Below are 6559 nucleotides of genomic sequence, written 5' to 3'. Positions count from 1 at the left end.
AACGGGGCCCAGTGTTGAGAAATGTTGTGATGCTAATGTATAATGCGTCATGGGAAAATTTGCTTCTTTGTTCAAGAGGAAATAGGTCCCATGAGACGGTTATAGTTAGTAGTAGGTGATGTGCGACCCTAATGTACGATGCGTCATGGGATGACTCGATCTTCCTGTTATGGTCTTAAGTGAGAACATACTAGGTACATAACTTAGGTGTGCTCTGCTTGACCAATTCCTAGACCTAAAATAATGGGTTGCCCCAAGCGTAGGGCTGAAATCGACGTAGCACAATATCCGGTAAGTCCGAAGTCGAATCCACAGAGACGGTGATGTGTGTTGACTAAAAACTCGGGTTTAACTAATTTAATGGGCTTTTAGGTAGCCACCCCTTATCGTTTTGAAACATTGCGCATAAAATAAAAGAAACCCTAACTTGAAACATGCTTTTAAATACGAAATAAATAAAAGATACAAATCAAACAAATACCAAAGAACAACTTTATTAAAGAACAGAAACTGAAACGAATTACTAGTGTGCGAGAAATTGAACAAAACTTCAAAACTTGGAAGAAAAAGAAAACATTACTATAAAACCAAAATGTGCCGCAGCCCGTCGGTTGCGTGATCCCAAGAAGAATCACGGCAGCCCCAATTCTTCCTTCTTTTCCTTCCCACGGCAGCCCCAATCTCTCTGTCTTTTTTTTTCGTCCGTGGGAAGAAGTCCAAAAGCTGCTGACCTAATCAGTAGGTAACAAAGTTGGTTTTATAGGGATTGAAGGCAATAATTACATAGTGGCCCTTGGACTTCACATAATAAAACATTAGCCATTCAACTTCGAAGGACTTTGCATCTTGATCCAAAACTTTTATAAAATCTTTTTTTTTACCCAAATTATTGGAAACCGAGCTCGAGCAACCTATAAACATTAAAACACAGAATAAAAATCAGTTAACAAAAATAAAGGACTAATAAATATAGATTGGAGGGCCAAAATATGTATATTTTGGCACTTATCATGCTCACCTAGGGCCCTGGTGCAGGACAAACAAGAGGAAGGGTGAACCCATGAGACGGTTGTAGTTAATGGATGTGGGAGGAAAAGATCTTGTGGAGAAGATTCTTAGATTCCATATAAGTTAATGGATAGTAAAGAAAATGATGATGTGTTATTATTCTGTACCTTCTGTGTATTATCAATTGTTATATTGTTGAACTGTTAATTGTAGAGTAAGGGGTTGGTAGGATTGAGATTATTCTACTGGGTGAATTGTCACTCACGGGTACGTTTGTATCCTGGTAAATCGGTTGCTTTGGCGATCAATTTGCCAGAGGATGCAGGGTTAAATAATGGAGCTATTTGAGACAGGATGAATACCAAGAGCGGAGACTGAGTATTCTTGGAATCTGTATCAAGACTAGAGTCGCTCTGAAGATGTTTAAATAGAAATGTTAGATTCTTTTTGTATTTATTTTTAATGTAAATTTTGTATAACATCAAATAGGGGCCTAGTAGTTTATAAAATTCAGTGTATTTTAGGGTTAATGCTTCCGAAATTCTTTGGAAAATCGGGGCATTACACATATAGTCATTTTTCATCCCTAAGGGCCCGTTTGGATACGAAAAAAGAATTGGGGGTATTAGTTAATAAATGGGGATAAGATAGTATGAGGTATTAGTTTATAAGGAATGGAGAACAACAGATTATTAACAAGGCGGCTCTGTTTGTTTCGAAGAAAAATATTTTGCCCAGGTATTTGGATGGATACACATGAAGTAAAACTTTTTTTAGTGCAAAATGTTTTACTCCCGAAATTTTCGTAAGTCATTTTTCATCCCTAAGGGCCCATTTGGATGCGGAAAAAGAATTGGAGGTATTAGTTAATAAAGGGGATAAGATAATATGGGGTATTAGTTAATAAGGGATGGCCTACATTGATGTTATGTTTATGGAGGGGGATTAAATAGTAGGTTATTTGGATGAGGTATTAGAGAAGGGGAATTAAATAATACTTGATTTAATAGGGGTTATAAAGAAGGGTGGATGATATAAAAAGCTATCAAATGACCCTTTTGCCCTCTCTAAATTAATTATGTATTACGTTTTATATGTAATTGCAAATTTAATTATTCTTTCACAATTTAAGCCGTAATATTTATTTCTACTAACAAATTAAAGAATTTAGTATTATTATTAAACAATTTTTTTATAAAATTTGGTTTTTTAAAAAAAAATTAAGTGTTCCAAATTTCAATCCTTTGAACTAGTGGAAAGATTTTAGTTTTCTGATCATTTTATCCTAAAATGGTTATAATTAAATTTTAACTCTAGCGCTTTTGTTGATTAGCCCTAAGAAAGTCGTAGAGTCAAATATTTCTTAGGGCTAATCAATGAGAGCCCTACAGTCAAAATTTAATTATGATCATTTAGGATAAAATGATCAAAAAACTAAGATCTTCGCGCCAATTCAAACGGATTGAAATTTAAAACACTTAATTTTTTAACTATATTTTTTAATATATAAACTGTCTAAAGAGGATGAAAAATTAAGTGTTTCAAATTTTAATCTGTTTGAACCGGTACAAAGATCTTAGTTTTCTGATCATTTTATCCTAAATGGTCATAATTAAATTTTGACTCTAGAGCTCTCGTTGATTAGCCCTAAAAAATATTTGATTCTACGATTTTCTTAGGGCTAATCAATGAAAGCCCTAGATTTAAAATTTAATTATGACTATTTAGGATAAAATAATTAGAAAACTAAGATCTCTGGACCAGTTCAAACGGATTGAAATTTGAAACACTTAATTTTTCAACCTCTTTACACCGTTTATATATTAAAAAATATAGTTAAAAAATTAAGTGCTCCAAATAAGGAGTCTTAGGATAGGTTTGAATGGAAAGTGTGATTTTGGATAGAATGGAGAGTAGAAGTTGGTTGAATGGTGGATGGGAAGAGGGGATAACAAGGGGTATATTCGTTCACAAATCACCCCTCTACAGCCGGACTATTTTTGGGGAACTCCAAAAGAGCCCAAAAATAACACCGGAGAAACCCTCAAACAGGGGAAACGATGAGGGGGTAGGAAATTATCAAGCGAAAATAATGGGATGCCAAATGGGGATAAGGGGTGGGGGGCTCCCCATATACCCCTCTTATTTTTCTCCTCTAGTTATTACTCCATCCAAGCAGGCCCTAAATGCAAAAATCAAGGCTCCAATGGGTATGAAAAATGCATTTGATGGATATAAAGATGGATATATCCATTTCCAAATGACTAGAATTATAATTGCCACATCATCAACCCAACCATTTTACCAGAAAACCAGTCAACTCAACTGATTATTTTGTATATCTCAGTTTCCTATTAATGAAGCTATTTAGTCTATTACCATTTCATTTTGGTGGGAAAAAGAACAAAAAGGGCATTTGATAAGCATCCGTTAATGCAATGCATGGTGCGCTAGTATCTAGTTTTAGTTAATTTCATCGCTTAATTAGTTGCTTTTTAATTGCGTTTACTCATAAGGTATGTTTTTAGTGCTTTCAGGTAAATCGTGTGAATAAGACATATTTTGACATCATCCATGCCCCGAGTGCGTCCAAGTACCCAAGGAACCAATGAAGACCCTGTTAGCCCTTGAAAATCTGTCTAAGTATGGAAAAATCACTTTTCGAAAAAATATTGATTTTCGAGATAAAAAATGGCGGTAATTGATCCTTGAATTTTTCTAAGATCAACTTCAAAATTGCAAGTTTTATTCAAAGATTAAGGTCATGTTTTGAGCCATTTATTCGATAGAAAAGTGTGTTGTTTTCTGTTTTACACTAAAAGCTGGGGGTCAACATTTTGATTGGATTGAAATCTCAAAATTTTGGTAATGCCATTGTTTCCAAATGGAGGGTACTTCCTTATTTTCATTAAATAAATTAAAGTAAAGAAAAGGTAAAAGAAATGTTTAAAATGCAATCTTTACTTAAGTTTAGAGAATGAAAATAAGATGCTGTGGAGATTTACCCGAGCAGAAGCAGAATTGCTCGAGTAGAAGCCGAATTGCCCGAGCAGAAGCAAGATGGCCCGAGCAACAGCAGGCCAGAGCGCTAAGGCTATGGGGCTCGGCATCGATGGGAATAATGGAGGTCCATCGATGCTGAAGCACTTAAGAGGATCAGAGCTATGGGCCTCGGCATCGATGTAAGGTTATATGGTCCATCGATGCCGAGCATGTTAGCAGAGCACTCTAAGGCCGTTGCCATCGATGCCGAGGGGCTTAGAGGCGAATTTTCGGAGCATCTTGAGAATATTCCAGGCGCGGATCTTCAGGATATAAAAGCTTATGTCATTTTTGTAAAAGAACAAGTAGATAGATTGAAGTAGCATATTTTCTAGATCTAGATTAGATTTCATTGCAATTCAAATTGTTCTTGAGTGTTCTTCATTTTCAGTTTTAAATACTTTAATTTCTGCATTTAGTTGTTAGTTTTTGATATTGTCTCTTTAATTAAAGTTGTTTATTTTCTCCCAATCTATCTTAATCTCTAATTTTCTTCTAGTCTTGTTATTTCAATTATGCTAAGTAGTTTTTCACTTGCTCCTATCTCACTAGATATGGGTGAGTAGTTTCAAGGGTTAGGTCATGGGGTGATTAGCACCTCATGTCTCGGGCGAAAATTGCATTTTGCACCAAATAAAGCTTTAAACTTTGATTTGAAAAATTGATGTGGGGTTCGGGTTTGTTTGACAAATTACCGAGGTGTTAACCTCTTTGATCATGTATAGGTGGGAGTATCGCCTACCCACTACACATGATGCTTAGAGCTCTGTCGCTCGAGGTATTTGCCAAATGAATTCTAGAGCTAGCTTGATTCTCAAATCATTTTATCTTCCGATTTGAGAACTTTAATCAAGTATCTTAAATTGTGTAATTGGGTGAAGAGTGTGATTTAGTTTGAGTCTTGAGTGTTAATAATTCCTAGACCTAACCTATCTTTTCTCTAGTTAATTCGTTTTTAATTTAGCCCTTTTATTTCCACAGTTAAAGTAAAAAAAAGTTGGCTGTCTAAAAGCCGAAAGCCCCTACTTGCATCTACAAATTCGACCAAGCCATATAATTATTCCCTTGGGTATGATCCCGGATTTCCGATTTATTATGCTTCAACCGACGTGTTAAACCCTACGCTTGGGGTATTATTCCACATTATATATCATCGGAGTAAACGAAGCAGCATTCCGAGCTATTTCTCAACCATCTGCAACTTTTTGAAACAAGCCCATAACTCCCTGACTTTGGCACATCCCCTGAACAGGTAGTCTACGTATTGAACCGAGCAAAAATACAATGGACAACTTGGATGCGCCGAGCAGGCACCACATGGCACCCACCCAGCACTGAAAAATTTCCCCTTTCCAAAGAGACATTACACAAGTATCAGCAGAAGTATTTTGGTAAGAGCCCCTACTGCAGAAGTGATGCCCCTTGCCCTGGAACTGGAGGCCCTGAATTCATGTACCTAAAGATATCCAAGTAGATTCATTTTCTCGCACGGAGAAATTTTTGGGTGCTGAGCGGGCATCATTTGATGTCCGAGCAGTGCATCCGGTCCGTCTATGTTGGTTTTGGACGGCTCGAATTTGTAGAGAGAAAAAAGAGAGAAAAAGAGGAGAGAGAGTAGTGGGGTGAGAGGAGAGAGGGGGTTTCAATATGAACCGTCCAATACACTTTTGGATGGTTCAAATGCGCTACTCGGACACCACCTAAACACGGCTACGTGATACGCACCCGGCACCCAAAAATTTCTCAAAAAGAAAAGAATCTCGTTAGATATCAAGGAGTCAGATGGGACCATGTATAGCATGACTGAGACTTGCTCCAGTTGCTTGCTTTTTGTTCCACAATAAAAATCAACTCTAAATGCTGCCTCCCAAATGTTTTATGTTCGAAATCTTCCGGGAGCTACCAAGCAACTCATTTGGAGCCGATATTCATACAGTGTTTTGCTTCGATTTTACATGGGCTTCTTGCAAGTATCCGGTGAAATCGGCCCCCAAAACCAGTCAAAGTGCATATAAACTGACTCAAACACTTGAGTTATATATAAATAATAAAAAATCAACTCTACACATGTTCATATACTGATCCGGGGACGCCACCTTTTGTCCCCTGCCAAGCGGCAAAAACGCCACCGTTTGAAACCATGGCTGCTGGCTTTAATTCTGGTCGTTCGTTTGGTTGGCCTTCACCCTTTTTATTTATTTTTGATTTTTGTGGGATCCATTACGAATTTTAAAAAATGATTCAAACCGCAAATTATTCTAAAAATATTTTTCTATGGGTTCCTAAAAAAAATTAGCTCAACTCGATATCAGTAAGACTATTTCAAAATTGGTAGGGCGCCCTACGAATTCTGAAACAGCCCTTACAGATATTAGATTGAGCTAAAAAATTTCAAGAAACCATAAAAAACATTTCAAGAATAACTTGCGATTTTTAATAACAAACTGAATACTTACCTTCTCACTTGATATCAGGGCCGGCCAGGGGTAAGCCCCGCAAGCCGGCGGAT

The sequence above is a fragment of the Rhododendron vialii genome, chromosome 12a (assembly GCF_030253575.1).
Source record: "Rhododendron vialii isolate Sample 1 chromosome 12a, ASM3025357v1".
Taxonomy (NCBI): domain Eukaryota; kingdom Viridiplantae; phylum Streptophyta; class Magnoliopsida; order Ericales; family Ericaceae; genus Rhododendron; species Rhododendron vialii.
This window is presented reverse-complemented; position numbering follows the sequence as displayed.